Below are 18,306 nucleotides of genomic sequence, written 5' to 3'. Positions count from 1 at the left end.
TACAGGGGGCTGGAGTATGACAAATGCCCTTGCTCACAATCCTGGCATGACTCTGGCCAAACTCTCCCCACTGGAGAATAGGCCTTTGTTACAAAGAAGGTCTGGGTTTGGCCGGGCATGGTGCCTCACGCCTGTAATCCCAGCACTTTGGGAGGCCCAGGCGGCTGGATAACCAGGTCAGGCGATCGAGACCATCCTGGCTAACACAGTGAAAACCCGTCTCTACTAAAAATACAAAAAAAAAAAAAAAAAACAGCTAGGCGTGGTGGCGGTCGCCTGTAGTCCCAGCTACTCGGGAGGCTGAGGCAGGAGAATGGCCTGAACCTGGGAGGCAGAGCTTGCAGTGAGCCAAGATCACACCACTGCACTCCAGCCTGGGCAACAGAGAGCGACTCCGTCTCAAAAAAAAAAAAAAAAAAAAAAAAAAAAAAAAATATATATATATATATATATATATATATATATATATATATATATATATATATTTGGGTTCATTTAAAAGGTTAATTCTTCCTCTCCCCACTCCCTGTATCCTACAGAATCATTCTCAGATCTTTACAGTAAGAACTTGGAGAAAAATCCTGGAGGAAAAGCCTCTGAAAGTGTGGGGACCTACCTACCTGAAAGTGTGGGGACCTACCTAAGACTGTAGTGTAGCCCCGGGGGGAGATTCTCCCTCACACTAATCCACATTTGGTCTTCAGCAATACATTTAAGAACTTAAAGTAAAATTAAAAAAAAAAAAAAAAAAAAAAGAAGTTACCTTGATGAATAGCAAGCTTCTCATTTATTGAGGTCTCAGTAGTGTATTACAAATTCACTGGGAAGAGAATTTTAGTTAAATATGTGCATTAAAATACTTTTGTTAAGAAGACCAAAAAAATCTACACAAAATGTATTTTGTTAGATGACTCAGGACCCAGAGGTATCCAATGAGTAAATTGGTGATGAAGATAAACATAGCATAAGAGGAGTAACATACTATAAACAAAAAGCAAATACATCTTCCTTTCATTGATTGGATGAGAGAAGAACGCCAGAAAGGAAGCAGAGCGTCTGCAGGAGCTACAGGCTGACAGCTCATAACAGATTCTCCTCAGAGAATTTAAGATAGTTGGTGTGGAATTCTAGAAAATTTAACGGTTGGTGTTGAATTCTAGCTTTTCTCTAAGATTTTTTCATCGTAAATGGTTTATATTACACATTTCTATCAGTAGTTTTTGAGGGTTCCAGTTACTCTATATCATCTCCAATACTTGTTATAGGTGGTCTTTTTAACTTTTGCTAAACTAAAAAAATTTTATTGTGGTTTAATTTAATTATCAATTTTGTCAAGCATCTTTTTAACCCTTGTTTGCCACTTTTATATCTTCTTTGGTAAAATAACTATTCAAACATATTGCCTACTGTTATTTGGGTTTTTTGTTTTTTTGTTATTGAGTGCTTGGAGTGCTTTACACATTCTAGATGAAAACTCTATGCTATACATATGATTTGCAAATATTTTCTAACAATCTATGGATTAAAATTTCATTTTCTGATGAGTAACTCTTAAAGAAGAGAAGATTTTCATTTGATAATGTCCAATTAATAATTTTTCTCAGTGCTTTCAAACTTGAATGTACACCTCCTGTCAATACGGTGAAATACAGCAAGTAATTCCTTTCTGCTTACTTATTTGTTTCCCCCCTGTAGACTCCCACCTTGAAATGCTGCAATGTGAAGTGATTTCTTTCTAGATGGTAACCCAGCTGTACTTCTGAAACCTCCTATAAGCATCATTCTGCCTATTACTATTGCCTCACTTCTCTGTTGGATACTTGTCTCCTGGACCACACATATTATTGTTATAATCTCTCATTTTGCTGGAGAACATTTTCCAATAGGTCTCTCAGCAAGGGGAAATGTGATATACATTTTTAAAACTTCAAATATCTCAAAAATACCATTTGATTCACACTTTTGATTAATATTTTTTGACTGAAGGTTGAGTGCTGGGTTGAAGATCATTTTCCTGTAGGAAAGGTATTTCTTCATCTCTTCCAGTTTTTTTGATGTAAAAGTCCATTGTTATTCTTACTTCAAATCCTTTGATTATGACCTTATTTTTGGTATGTTTTTGTCTCAAAAATCCTTATCTCTATTGTTAAAAGATTTTCAGTGATTAAGACTTGGAGTGTGTCAGTTTTCATTCATTTAGATGTATCAAAACAAGGTGTGTGTGTATGTTGTTACTGTTAATTTAGAAACTTGTTATTTAATTCTAAAATAGTATTACTCAAGGCATTTATTTCATTCAATGGTTTCTTATTCCATTGGTAAATATGGTGCAACATTTGATGATGCACATAATATTCTCTATCTGCCTCTTGCTCTTTTTGAGGCTGAACTTCAAAAGCATTCTTTGTACTTACAACATTTTAAGGCGAGTGTTAATTTGTGAAGAATTTGTGAATAGGAGATACTTTCTCACTAATTCCTTAAGGATATATTTGTTTTTAAGTTTCACCTACAGAGATTCCAATTCCATTCTCACAGTCATGCAATAAAATTGACAAACAGTAACTAGACTATTTCTTTTATCTTATTGCAATAAGAATACATTATACATGACATTACTTAAAAGAGCTGTACGAAAATAGCACACCTGCTTCTTTTCCCACTAATGGTATATGTTTTTTATCTACTAGGGAGAAATTATTATTTAAAGATTACGTAAATAATTCTGTTTTAAAACAGATAAAATTATTAATTAAAACTATTAACTTCTTAATGTTAATGCATTGTGTGTGTGGTGTGTGAGAGAAAGAGAGAGAGAGAGAGACAGAGAGAGACAGAGAGAGAAAAGAGAGTTAGACAGATGGAATTGTGGCATGTATTCAGAATATTTTTACAAGATGAAAGTCTGTCAGAACTCCTAAAGTATAGAAATCAGACTTAAATACTCACCTATCTAGGACCTAAGATTAACAATGTAACCTTCTCTTTGCTTGCTTCATCTCCCATCTACATGCTTCTGCATATGCTTTATCACACAGTCTTATAAGCAAACTGCTTATAATATGATGTGTATTGTGGAATCCACCTGCCCTAACCTAGATTAGGTATTTTTTCAATTGTTGTTTTAGTCTTCCCAGGTAGGTACTATTTTTTCCAATTTATAGATTAGCAAAATTGGTGTCAAAAAGATCTAATAACTCAGGACAGGCATGGTGACTCCTGCCTATAATCTCAACATTTTGGTAGGCTGAGACAGGGGCTCACTTGACGTCAGAAGTTCAAGACCAGCCTGGTCAACATGGCAAAAGGCCATCTCTACTAAAAATACACAAAGTAGCAGGGTATGACGGCACACACTCCTGTAATCTCAGCTACTTGAGAGGCTGAGGCAAGAGTATCACTTGAACCTGAGAGGCGGAGGTTGTAGTGAGCCGAGATCATGCCATTGCACTCCAGCTTAAGTGATGCAGCAAGACTCTTGTTTCAAAAAAAAAAAAAAAAAAAAAATCAAATAACTCATCTAAAATCATATAACTTGTATACGATAAATTGAAATTGAGGATTCAAAACGTAGTGTCTAACTCTATATGTTGATCACTGTCAGGTTACCATTCCTGTGAAATTTTTCCCTAACTTTCTGACACACTTAGACATTACTACCTTACAGATACTCTTAATATAATAATTACATTGTAAAGTAATTTTAATTATAAAAATGCTTCTTCAATATACTAAAACTCTTTTGGGAAATATTATATATGTAATCCACATCCCCTAGGCACATATTAAGACTGAAAAATATTTATAGAATAGCTAAATAAAGGAAGAAAATGAATGGAAAAGAAAGGAAGGAAGGAAAGAAATAAGAAAGGTGTAAAGCATAAGGATGATGAAACCATTAAAAGAGAACATGTATAATAATTCTGGCACATAGCAGGTTCTCAGTTAATTTTTGTATAATGTGACAAATTGGTTCCCTGCCCATGTATATAAATAAACCTTTTATTTATATACTTGCATGTTCTATATGTGAAAGCCAATATTTATCATGCAAATCTGTTTACTTCTAAGCATTTAGGCCCATGGCTAGACAAAGACCACTGCTAATCTTCATAGCTATTTAGGTACTTTTAATTATGATAGGTTTAAAGTCCCTACAAATGTGAGTTTAACAATGAAAGGAGAAATTATGACATGTCAACAACTTTCAGAAGTCTTATTTAGAATTAGGACTGATAATATATCATAGAAGCATGAATGGTAGTTTATGTTTCAGGAGAAAATACAGGGAAATGGACAAATAGAATTTTCAGTACAGAGTGAGAACATTTCTTAAAGACATCAGGACAAGAGTTAGCATTTTATTAAGGGCTTAATCTGCATCAGACCCTATGCTACGTGTCTGGTGTGTGTTTTATTCTTTTAATCTAAAATCTTTGAAATTAGTACAAATATTATTTACATCCATTTTACATAAGGATGTACAAAGACACAAGGATGCCTGGTATTACTAACTCCTCTTTTCTCAAAAATTCAAATATCCTCAAAAAATTTTTCTCAGAGAAAATACAATGCAAAAGAAAGAAGAGTTTATGAGAAAACAAACTAGATTCTATTCTAGTTTCTTTTTTTTTTTTTTTTTTTTTTGAGACGGAGTCTCGCTCTGTCGCCCAGGCTGGAGTGCAGTGGCCAGATCTCAGCTCACTGCAAGCTCCGCCTCCCGGGTTCCCGCCATTCTCCTGCCTCAGCCTCCCGAGTAGCTGGGACCACAGGCGCCGCCACCTCGCCCGGCTAATTTTTTGTGTTTTTAGTAGAGACGGGGTTTCGCCGTGTTAGCCAGGATGGTCTCGATCTCCTGACCTTGTGATCCGCCCGTCTCGGCCTCCCAAAGTGCTGGGATTACAGGCTTGAGCCACCGCGCCCGGCCTATTCTAGTTTCTGACACTTACTAGTGAAAGAACACAATCTCTCACTGGGAAAAAAGAGTTTAAAGTTAACACTCACACATTTTTTGACTATAACACTGTATGATGTTATTTTTTCTTGTAAAATGATAATAAAAGATAGTATGTGGAAAATAGCTCTATTATTTATGGTGCTCTCAATGTCTATTACATTAATTTATTTATTTACCCATTTGCAAATAATTCTTAGCCTCAGTTTCCTTAGCTATGACATGATACTAATGAAAAATACTTGCTCTTGGAACATAGAAATTGGATTTAAACCAAAGGAGCTGTAGAAGTGTGGAAGTGCTATATATCTAATATGTTTATATATCTATATATAATATGTTTATATATCTATATATCTAAACTATATCATATTATTTTATTTTCCGTTATAAACCTAGGAGATCTTTTATACCTCATATTTTAATGGCTTATTTTCTATCCCATTTTTTTTAAATAAAAATAATTGTCTGTAACAAAAGTATTTCGGAATTTGTGTTTTTTCAAAAAATAAAAATAAAAACAAAAGCCCAAACCTTAAACCAGTTTCTTTGTTAAAATCTCTAACAAAGAATTCATCTGCCTTTACACCCATGCTAATAAAACTATAGTTGAAGCAATATATAAAGTTAGGTTAAGGATAAATAAACTATTTAAAAATGATGCTGTAGTTACATCCTCATGAGGTCTACGATTGGGCAGGTCATTTGGGACTTTTTATCAACTTATTTGTGCTAAATAAAACTAATGTTTTTAAAGTAAAAGAACTTAAACAAACTTTACGTTTGGAAATTAATGTTTAAAAATAGTGATATGAAATTACAGTTTAATTTTTTCAACCAATTAAAGTACAGGCATATATAACACCAATGATAGATTATTACCATTGTTGTGAATTATAGATATTAATCATTAAAGGGAATAAAAATTTCAAGAATATACAAGTTTAAATATGTAAGTTTGAAGTAGGATAGTGAACATTCAATTCTAAACATGTTCTATCTGTAAGAGTTTCCAGTGATTTAGAAGTGGTTCCTGCAGTCAACAATCTTGATGTTTAGATAGAAAAAAATAAATAAATAAACAAAAAGCTAAGGATAATAATAATAATTAATGACATGATTCTTAATAGGCATACTTTCTTTAACATGCTTAACATATATACATTATGTAACTCTCACAACAGCTTTAAGAGGTAACAGTATTACCTCTATTTGATAAATGAAGAAACTGAGTCTCAGATAAGTCATATTCCCAAAGTCTTACAGTTCGTATTTGGCAGAATCCAAACTTATATCCAAGCATTCTGTTACCAGTGCCTGAGTCCTTAATTACTGTCCTAGAGTAGAGTAAATTGGAAAGAAAAAAAAAAAAAGCGAAAAAAAAACTTCTATAAAATTAAGAAACATATTATGAAAAATCTGCAGCATTACCCATATCTTATAAAAATTATGGCTTTCACCTCCAACTTTCCACCTTCATCTCTTCCCCAAAAAGGGCATGGAATACATCTCAATTTTTGTATGTGTATTTCACTAGTACAGCAAGTTGGCAAACACAAGGTAAATATTCAATAATGTATTAAAGTGTCACAGGTTTCCATGAACATTAAAGAAGGAAATAGGCATTTTGAAATACGTGTATTCTGTATTTACTGAACACATTATCTAATCAAGAAGGTAAGATTTGCTTTATTTATTTTCTTTAGGTAGCGAAAAATTGCAGTATCATCTTAAGCTTAGAATAAAAACCCCATGAGGGCAAAAATTATTGTGTTTTCTTGTTCATTGCTATAAGTATAGCAATATTTGTGTATTAGTCTGTTCTCACACTGCTAATAAAGACATACCCAAGACTGGGTAACTTATAAAGGAAAGAGGTTTAATGGACTCATAGTTATTCAGGGCTGGGGAGGCCTCACAATCATGGCAAAAGGCAGAGGTGTACCAAAATCATGTCTTACACTCCCCTTTATAAAACCATCAGATCTTAGTCACTATCATGAGAACAGCATGAGAAAGACCTGACCCCATGATTCAATTAACTCCCACCAGGTCTCTCCCGTGATACAAGGAAATTATAGGAGCTACAATTCAAGATGAGATTTAGGTGGGGACACAGCCAAACCATATAAATGTGTAATGCCCATGTCAGAAAGAAATACATTGTGAAATTCTTTGAAATGAAGAAAAATGATTCTCGTGTGTTCTATTGAGTACATCCTTCTGGGATCTCTCTCTCTTTCATTATGTTTCAGTTGTTTTACAATTCTGTAAATTGTAGCATATCATTAATAATGCTAATAATTCTTGGTCATTGACATGCAATTTGTGTCCAATGCAGATACACTTGATTATTGGATTGTGGATGTTTATCAGTTTCGCATCTATATGTACATTCATTTCAATGTATATTATTGCCTCTGTGTGTGTGTTGAGGGGGTGGTGATGGTGGTAGCAAATTAAACTTTAAATGAGTTTTAACATTATGCTAGTTTCCTCTTCAATTGATTAGTTAAATAAAACTTTTATCGTGTATCAATATTTAAGTTATGATTTTACCTTAAATATTACTTTTTAACATCTAAATTAAATGTTAAACAAAGGCATACCAAATAGTAGATAATTAATAAGTATATGTAGAATACTAAATTAAATAATTGAATTAATGAGTGATTGAATACGATGTTTTTCATGAAATAACACAGTTAATTGTTATGGTCTCTATTAGTCTGCATTCATTGTTATAATATGCTTGGCCAGGTAACTGAGAACATTTTCAGAAACTGTAATAACTATATGAAGCTTTTTTTTTTTTTCTTTGAGATAAGGTCTCGCTGTGTCACCCAGGCTGGAGTGTAGTGGAGTGCTCACAGCTCACTGAAACCTCAACCTCCCAAGGCTTAGGTGATCCTCTCACCAAATCCTCCTGAGTAGCTGGGATTACAGGCACATGCCATCACACTTGGCTAATTTTTGTATTTTTTTATTTATTTTTATTTTTTTGTAGAGATGAGGTTTCACCATGTTGCCTAAGAATCAATACCTTCCTAAACTATATATGGATTTTCACTCTTTAAAGATTAATTTTACTCTCTATTGATTCACCGTTTAAGTTTACTTTGCATATTAAATTAACTTTTCAAATATGTACAACATATTTAATGTATTTCAGTAGTAATTGATATACATTAGCCCCTCTGGCTACCCAAAATAAAAGAATTGTGTTATGTGGAAAATGCGTACTTGCAAAATAATTCCATTATAATTTGAAAACTCAGAAAACATACGGGGCCAATACTTCTGAATTTGGTCACTGTACTTTTTGATATCAGATAAGATACACAAATAATTTATATATGATAAAAAGAAACTCAATTTGATCTCCACAAAATTTATAGTTCTAGACATTTAAAAATGTGTTTATTTTTAATAAGTGTAATAAAGATGTTGCTAAGATAACAAGACATAGGTTCAACTGGCTAATTTTCCTCAAGATGCAATGAGCCCCTCTTGGGAATTAGGTCTTGTGCTGAACACTAAGAAAATCTGAAGTTATAATGTCTAAGTTTTCATAATATAGGGCAGAATATAGAAACACAAGAAGTAAAAATGTTACATAATATGTGTTATTGAAGAGGTACAATTATATATACACATATATATCCTGTATATAACAGTCTATTCCTGATATATACATATATATGTGTGTATATATACACACATATATCATAGAGGAATATAATATATATATACACACATATATGTATATATCAAGAATAGACTAGAATAAGGATTGACTGATAATTGTGAGTTACTGCTATGTCTACCCTATTTACAGGGTTTCTAAGCAAGACCAATGTATTTGTTTGCAATGTTTCCTCTATCTTTTTTTTTTATTAACAACACAAATCATGGATTTTACAGAGTGAGAATTTCACTGGACAAAGGGTAGTCCAATTTTAGTGCTTGATTGTATATTTCTTTGCAATTTGAGAGGCCATTAAAAATTAAGAGTAACAAACATCTTCTCAAAACCCTAAATTTGAGGACAAATATGAAATTGTGACTGCTGATGGATGAGACTCATATGTTCCAATTTGCTGTTTGCAAGGTTGACACCAAAAAATTATTACAATTTCTATCATTCCAAACAAGTTTATATGGATGCATTTGCTGCAATTAAGAGAAAAATATAGTTTGTTCAAGCTTATCAATTTTTATTCTCACATAATTAGATGCTGAATAAAACTTTTGTTTTACAGATGTAGAAATCATGATAGAGAATGACCATCTGCTCAACATATATATGTGTTGTATCAAATCACTGCAGCAGTTAAGTACAGAGGCTCTAGAGTCAAAAACCCTGGGGTAAGAAATCTTGGTGTGTTTGCTTTCTACTTTTCTTATACTGAATAAATTACTGAACACAGTTTCCTCATCTGTGAAAAGAAGGTCATTATCTTTTCTTTCTTATCTCACAAAATTATTGTGAGGACTAAATTATATAAATCATAAAAATATTTTTGAGAACTCAGACCTTTCAGATAGAAAAGTTAGTAAATTTGTTACTTTGAGTGAAATAGTATATGTGTGAAGAAGTCCATAATCAGGTTTTGTTAAAAAAATCCCTGTATCGCATATCTTAGTCTAATTTATATAGCTCAACATGTCTGACAGTTCATATCCAAAAATCTATATTAAGAAAATTTAGACAATTTGAATAAGGTTTCTTATGGAATTAAGTCTTATTATTTTGGAAGAAAGTAATTTGTTTGAATGGCTATATTTAAAGTATCCACTTCTTCCAATATTCTTTTATCACACTTAGCAGAGTTACAGAAGATTGTAAATGTAATTTTTTGATTAATGCCACACTGTATTAAGGGTCCTCAAATTCTGAAGGGCAGAGATTCTAATCTCTCCTACTCTTCATTATTCCCAGTGTCTCATGGGGTTCTTGGTATATAATGGATGTTTTAAAAATATTTTATTTGATTAATAGTCAATAATGTAAGTGAATGATAATTTAATTCATTTTTAGTCATAAATAATTTTATTGTTCAGATTCTGAGAAATTTTACCTTCAAATTTCTTGTGGGTCTCTTCTTACAAAAAGTCAGTTTTAACATTTCTAACAATTCTAACAAATCTTGGTGACATGTTATACTTTCCTTAGCACTTGCAAAAATATTTAGTACTTCTAAAAAATACTCTGACGTAATCTATTATGTAAGCTTTAGATTTCATTCTACTTGAATTATTTATCTAAAGTATATAGACTAATTTTCTGGTAAATGGAAAATAAGATTCTATATATTCTGATCTCTGAAATGAATAATATATTCCTCTGTAATAGTAGAACATATTTTTTATAGCTGTAAATTAAATGAGAAATTAGTGGGCCAGCACAGTGGCTCATGCCTGTAATCCCAGCACTCCGGGAGGCTGAGGCCAGAGGATTGCTTGAAAACAATGGCTCAAGATCAGCCTGGGTAACAAAGTGAGACACTGTCCGCACATTAAAAATAATAGTGAAAGTGTTTTTTGTGGATTGTTCTTAAGTCTGTGTGTGGAGTGGGGTGGAGGTGGGTAGCTTGTTTTTGAGAGAATCTTGATTTGTCATCAAGGCTGGGGTGTTAGTGTTCCTAAGTTTTGAAATATGTATGCATATTTTTGCATCAAAACACATACAAGCATAAATATTTTAAGAATTTCAATGCAATTTGCTTCCAAATTATATGCTAATTTTTATTTATTCATTTATTTATTTATTTTTATTTTTATTTTTTTAGACGCAGGCTCGGTCTGTCGCCCAGGCTGGAGTGCAGTGGCGCAAACTCACTACAAGCTCTGCCTCCTGGGTTCATGCCATTCTCCCACCTCAGCCTCGCAAGTAGCTGGGACTAGAGGCGCCCACCCCCACGCCCAACTATCTTTTTTGTATTTTTAGTAGAGACGGGGTTTCACAGTGTTAGCTAGGATGGTCTCGATCTCCTGACCTTGTGATCTGCCCACCTGGGCCTCCCAAAGTGCTGGGATTACAGGCATGAGCCACCGTGCCCGACCTATATGCTAATTTTTATTATGCATTTTGCATATTATATATAGTTTAATCTCTGAAAGTTATTGAATATGTATTTGATTTAATTTTATCTTTCCTTGTATTCTCACATTTTTGATAGCTTTTATGCAGATGTGATATAAATCTTAATGCATCTGAAAATTTTTATAATAACTGAACTTTTCATATTTTATGGCTAATTCTGCTTTTTAACCTTTTCCTTGATCCTCTATGAACAATTTAACATTTAATTAGAATTACTAGAAAACAACAAAACATGAAAATGAAGTTAAATGTAGGATATTACATTTTTTGTGTTCAAATAGTTTCCATTTTTAATTTAATATCTGATGATGTTGTTGGAATTATATGTACAATTAAATGTAAACAGAATCTTCAAATGCATAGATTAACAGAAGAAAAAAATAACACTTCTTTCATATGACATGCAAACCCCAAAAGCAGGCCTGTTACATATGATTTTTTAAATGTCTATGATTTTTATTACTAACATTTTATAAATGCATTATGGGGTAATGTATTCTTTAATTACCTACATTTTACCATTCCACAACATATATATGCCTCAAAACATCATACTGTAAATTATAAAAACACTTAACCATGTGACAGTTAAAAAAATAAATTGTGGTATACACACACACAAACACAGAGAGACACAGAACGGCGTCTTATTCAGCCTGAGAAAAGAAAGAAATCTTGCCATTTGAAACAACATAGGTAAATCTGGAGGACATTAGGCTAAGTGAAATAAGCCAGACACAGAGAGAAAAATAGGGCATGATCTCACTTATATGTGGAATCTAAAACAGCACATCTCTTAGAAGCAGAGAGCAAACAGTTGTTATGAAGAATGACGAGGTGGGAAAATGGGAAAATGTTGGGCAAAGAGTACAAAGTTGCAGCTACATAAGATGAGTAAGTCTAGATGTCTAATGTAAAGTGATCATTTCACTATGTATATGCATATAAAAAATTGTGCTGTATACGTTAAATATGCCCAATTTTATTAAAAAATAACTTTTTAAAAACCAAGTTTAAATGTTTGTATACTGCTAGATGGCAGTATATAATTATATACTGGAAATTATATAGCTACGTCAGGGGTAGTCTACATTATGAGAGGACAAGTGCTCCATATGGATGGTTTGCTGAATTAGTGTTTCTCAAGGATATATTCCAGACATACTTTTCCTTACAGCCAATGTGGAATACAAGTCCTTTTTTTTTTTTTTTTTAGCCAGAGTCTCGCTCTTGCCGCCCAGTCTGAAGTGAAATGGTGTGATCCTGGCTCACTGCAACCTCCGCCTCCTGGGTTCAAGTGATTCTTCTGCCTCAGCCTTCCGAGTAGCTGGGATTACAGAGACACGCACCACCACGCCCTGCTAATTTTTGTATTTTTAGTAGAAACGGGTTTTCGCCATGTTGGCCAGACTGGTCTCGAGCTCCTAACCTCAGGTGATCTGCCTGCCTTGGCCTCCCAAAGTGTTTGGATTAAAGGTTTGAGCTACCGCACCCGGCCAGAAGTCCAACTTTCCCATAGCAGTCAGAATTAACCACCCTAGCCTGCACAGTAACTCTCTTCTTTGCCTGTTTATTCAGAGGTATGAGGAATCCAAAGTGGCCATATGGTGGTCTTAACTTCCGTTTCAATGGAATCATTGTTGGGTCTCCAGGTGGAAGCATTCTCCCTTTTGGAACTAACGGATTTAGGCCAGCAGAGCACAAGGTCACAGGAGCAGGAAGTAAGCATTTTGCTAGTGGGTCACTAGGAGTAACAGTGAGTGGTGCCACTTTCATTTCCACTCCTTACATGTTGGACCATGAATCCTAACAATGGGAGAAACATGTCATATATACATAGCATATACAACCTTCTAGAGAACTGTTTCCCAGCCCTTCAAGATGTTGCCACCTAGCTGGTACTGTAACCAGCTCTTCAAAACACAATTTCCCTGTTTTATCAAATCAGTTACTTCAGGATGATGGGTGACATGGAAACACCAGTGAAATCTATGATCGTGGATTCACTGCCACACTTCATTTGCCATGAAATAAATTCCTTAGTCAGAATCAATGTTGTACAAAATACCATGATGATAGAAATGTATTCTGTAAGCCCATGGATGGTAGTTTTGGAAGAAGCATCGTATGTAGGGAATACAAATCCATGTCCAAAGTATGTAATATAGCAAATGCTGCTCTTTTATGACGGAAGTGTCTCATGTTATTAACTTACCGCCAGAAAGCTGGTTGATCACCTTTGAGTGTCATGTTAGGGACTCAGTGTGGATCTTTGCTGCTGGCAGGTTGAGCATCGAGTAATGGCTTTAGCCATGTCAACCACAGTGACTGGAAATTCACATTGCTGGGTCCATGCATAATCTCCATCCTTGCCACCATGTCCACTGTTTCTAAATCGATTTCTTTTTTTTTTTTTTTTACTGTAAGTTCTGGGATACATGTGCTGAACGTTGAACGTGCAGGTTTGTTACTTAAGTATACATGTGCCATGGTGGTTTCTAAATCCATTTTAAATTCATATGTTCGTAGCATTTGAAGATGGGGCTCAATAAAACCATTGAGAAGTCACTGAAAAAACTGGAGAAACATGACTGATATCCACAGAAGAAGTCATCCTATCAACTGGATTATTGTAATCATCTTCTGTAGAAGTCATTCTTTAGCAAGCATCCAGATGAAAAACAAATATCTTCACATTATTTGCCCATTCAGAAAGGGCATTATACACATGTCTTCCCTGACGCTCCTTAACATTGATTTTCCAATCAAGTCACTTCCAAGTCCCTGGCCATCCATTCAAATCTGAAAATTCAACTTAACTCATGATCTCCCAGTTTTCCCAGGCTTTCTGATTCCCCTTGCCCACCACTAATTACTCTCACAGGCATCTCTCTAATAAAATCTTTGACTAATCCTGTCTTATTGTTTGTTTCTCAAAGAACTTAATCTAACAAAGGTATTGTAAGTGGAGATGAGCAACACAGAGTATGGTATATGACATGAAATAATTAATTATTGAATCTTTTGTTTTCCATATCCATAAACAGGAAGTATCAAAAGCAGGTTACTTTTAGATGAAATGAACAATAGTATATCTTTGAGTCTTGCCTCATGGCAATGAGTGCTCCTACTTTGTCTAACAGAGTAGTTCAGAAGTCTTGATTATTTTGGAATTTCACAAAATAGCACTCTTGCCCATTTATAGACTATATTCTCTTAATTAGACTACTGATAACAAAATAAGAAATGTCTTAAATGTTCTAGTAATTACATACATGACAGTGAGTCTGGGGTGTTTCAGTACATTTTCTTTTGCTATAATTATAAATTACCATGAGACTGGGTAATTTATAAAGAAAATAAATTATTTAGTCCTAGTTCCTAGAGACTGAGAAGTCCAAGCTCAGGGAGGTGTATCTGGTGAGAGTTCTCTTACCGTGTCATAACATGGTGAAGGATATCACATGGCGAAAGAGCAATAGCATGTCAATTCAGGGTTTTCTTCCTCTTCTTATAAAGCCACCAGTTCCATTATCGGCCCCATTCTACTGACCTTATCTAATCCTAGTTATCGTCCAATGGCACCAAATCTGAATCCCATTAACATATGATTTGGAGAATTAAGTTTTCAATACATGATATTTATGGAAAAATTTCAAACCACAGCAGGTGTAAAACATGAAGATTCAGAGGCCAATTGTAAGTAAAATTTTGAGGTCCTTTGATCTTAAATATCTTAGAATATTTATTTTATGTTAAAAGATGCCATCACTCCTCTCTCCTCTCATCACCAGATATAATGCACAACACTTGATAAGTCTCTTTAGATTTGTAGCTAGTAAACATTCGGAAACACTGGTCCAACCTGTTTTTTTATTTGTTTGTTTGTTTGCTTTTTTTAATTCAAAAGGCCTCTAATCTTGAGCGGAATCCAAATAAAGAGAGGGCACTACATAAAGTCCAGGTGGTGGTTTAAGCTTTTCTAACACTCAGCCCAAATAATTCAGTATATTTTATAAAGCTATAGGAATTTGTGCTGGAACAGGAGTGTGTGGAGCTTTTGGTAGTCCAGAGAGATGAGTCCCTTGGTTTCTGGAGAAAGGTTAAGCCATTTTCTCTTTCTTAACACTTAAACAATTTCCATGTCTGTTACTGCACCATACTAAAAACTAAGTGTGAGTCCATCGGACAGAATGACTTTCAATGAGGTGCCTGTCCTTAGGTACATAAAGGTTGGTCAATCTCAGCAACACCCTATTGTGGCCTAGGAGGAGTATATTCTGGTCAACTTCAAGGAACTCCAGAACACATTATAAATTACAGATACCTGTATCACCTCCCTAATTCACATTATACTCACAAAAGGAGTTTCCTTATGACTAACTAATGGTAGAGAAATACTCTGGAGTATGACTCACGTATGAGTTGCTTTATGATAGCACTATTCAAAATGGCACATCTTCTTCATGGCTATGAGGCCCACACAGGACAGCTCAGTAGCATGATGGAAAACAGAAATCCTCTCAGGGGATAGATCTCTGAGTGCTAAATTGATCACACCTTTCAACAGAACAGATGATATACCTTTTAAAAGTCATACAGTTTCTCTTCAGATCACCCCAGTGTTAGCACAGAAAAGCCATAAATGTCATGGTGGCAGATAAGGAGGTTATGCACAGGCCCAATAATACAGATGACTTCTCATCCAGACTGATCTAGTTATTTCCACTAGTCTATGTCTGACTTGCCAGTATAATTGGATGCTGTCTTTGCTATCACACTCTTACTCAGGGAGACCAGGCAAACACCTATTACAATTAAATGCATTGACACAAAATGAAAGTCATTCATCCATAGCAGACTTGATAAACTGCGTAGATATGGGTTTGATTTTCTATACATGGGACCTCCCTAAACAGCTTTAGTTAAGGGAGGTCCATCAACATGATAATCCATACAACATTGTCTGAAATTAAGAAGCTCATTTAATGGCAAAGGAGTTGGTTCAACAGGCTCACAACTATTGGATTCACTGGTTGTGCCATGTGCAATAACCTAGGATCAGTTTTTAAAAACTATTAACTGAATGGCTGAAAATATTACTGAGGCATCAGCTCAAGCACTATACTTTCAAGGTTGAGACACTGTCCTTCTGCTAACAGCACATATGTTGAAACAATGGCCAACATAATGGGATTGTGACTTAATATGAATTAAGAAAATAAGGGTGAGAGTAGAAATAATTTATATTTCAAAATGGTCATATTGTCGAATTCTCTCCTCATAAACTCGGTCTATGTTTCTGATTGTTAGGAGCAACACTTCTCCAAGGGAACATAGAAAAAAATTTCACTGAAATAGAATTTATAACTATAATCTGACCAACTAGGTTCAAATGCTATTTATAAGCAGACAAAATGTATTTACTGTGAAGGCTGGGTGTCCTGCTTATAATGAGGATCTATGATTGATGTTATCTACTACTTGAATGTTTATTGTGTTGAAATTTAATTGCTGTTGTAACAGCATTAAGAGGTAGGAGTTTTAAGAGTTGATTAGGCTATGAGGGCTCTACCCTCCTGAGAGGAATGGGTTCCATTGTAAAAAAGTAACTTTGACCCCCTCTTGCGTCTCTCACCCTCTTGCCTTCTGCCATGTTATGGCCCGGCAACAAGGCCCTTGACAGATTCCAGTGTCTTGATATTGAACTTCACAGTCTCCTGAACTATGAGCGAATATATTTCCATTCATTATAAATTACCTAGTCTCGACTATTCTGTTATAGCAGCACAAAACAGACTAAGACATTAACCAATCAATTGGGGAAATTTATTTACACATAAAGTAGAGAGAATTCACTCATTATTCCATGTTCTTTGAAAATTCTTTATGGAAATTTCAATAATAACAAACCAATAACAGCATGTTAATTAAAGGTCCAGACCCTTAAGAAACAAAGTTCTAGGTTTTTTTTTCTTGGCAAACTCTGAGACAAGCTAAAGTCTTTTGCAAGTTTTCAGAAATCTAGAATGGATGATTCAGGAGAAAGATAAGAAATATCAATTAATTACTCAAGAGGAGATGCAGAAGCAAGGATTATAGATGACTTCTTTAACCGTTTTACGTTCTCTAGAAGATCAAAATTAGCCACCATCTTGAAGTGGATATTATGACTGATGAGGCTTTAGATTTCCTCTTGGGGGCTTGCTATTCTTAAAAAAATAAAAATAAAAATAAAAAGTATGGATCTTGGTGTAATGACATTTCAAGCAATTGTGAATGTTGCAAGGAGTGACACATTTTATGCTTTACCTAAAATTATCTCAACCTCATGATGTCCTGCCTTTTGGATGCTTACTTCCTCATAATTCTGTGTAAGTAACCCACTCTGTTGAGGTCTATATGTGTGTATCACCTGAAGCAAATATCTGGAGTCTCTGGGTTCAGATGAATTACCAAAGAATATGAAGAAAGATCTGGCTTCCCAGAAGCTGCTTAAGATACTAGGTGATACAATTCAGAAGTACAGGAGGACTAAAATCTCCTGGAACAAATTTTGACAGATGAAATACAATACACTAGAGGAAGTTGATTAATAAATTATCTTTCTATTACTCCCCCGAGGCAATAATTTCTTATATACATTCCCCTCAGAGTTGTCTTCGAAGCATGAAACACATGTTCTTTATGAAATATCAACCAGCCTGATAACACATTATTATAGGCTGAATGTTTGTGTTCACCTAAAATTAACATGCCAATATCATAATCCCCAAGATGAAGGTATTAAGTGTTGGGCTTTCATTATTAAATCATGATGTAATAATCATTACAGCCCTCATGAATGGGATTAATGCTTTTATGAAAGAAATCCCAGAGAGCTCCCTTGATCTTTCCATCATGGGAGGACACAGTGAGAATGCTGTCTATGAATGAGGAAGCAGACCCTCACTAGAACCCAACAATGCTGGCATTTTGATCTTGGACGTCCAACCTCTAGAACAAGGAGAAATAATTTTCTGTTGTTTAGAAGCCATGCAGTTTATGTTACTTAGTTATATCAGCTCAAAGTGATGAAGAAAAATTATCTTTTGTTTGCTTTTTACATTTCCCTACCTGTCTCATATTTTTGTTATTTATTTATTTTTGTCTCAACCTTGGGATTGTATCCTATAATAAATCATTAAAATCCAGCTGGGCGCGGTGGCTTAGGCTTGTAATCCCAGCACTTTGGGAGGCCGAAGTG

General features: G+C 34.5%; 1 protein-coding gene across 14 annotated transcripts in view; it reads right to left on the bottom strand.

Annotated features, from left to right (window-relative positions):
- The window catches only part of EYS (eyes shut homolog), a 413,676-nt gene that overhangs the window by 196,316 nt on the left and 199,054 nt on the right, over window positions 1–18,306 (bottom strand). The window contains exon 1 of one of the 14 annotated variants that reach the window (XM_065543885.1): window positions 6,161–6,333. The exons of the other annotated variants lie outside the window; for them this stretch is intronic. The gene's annotated coding sequence lies outside the window, so the exon portion shown is untranslated. Of the gene's footprint in view, window positions 1–6,160; window positions 6,334–18,306 lie in introns of those variants that run through there. 14 annotated transcript variants of the gene reach the window in all.

This window comes from Macaca fascicularis, chromosome 4, assembly GCF_037993035.2.
Source record: "Macaca fascicularis isolate 582-1 chromosome 4, T2T-MFA8v1.1".
NCBI lineage: Eukaryota > Metazoa > Chordata > Mammalia > Primates > Cercopithecidae > Macaca > Macaca fascicularis.
This window is presented reverse-complemented; position numbering and strand designations above follow the sequence as displayed.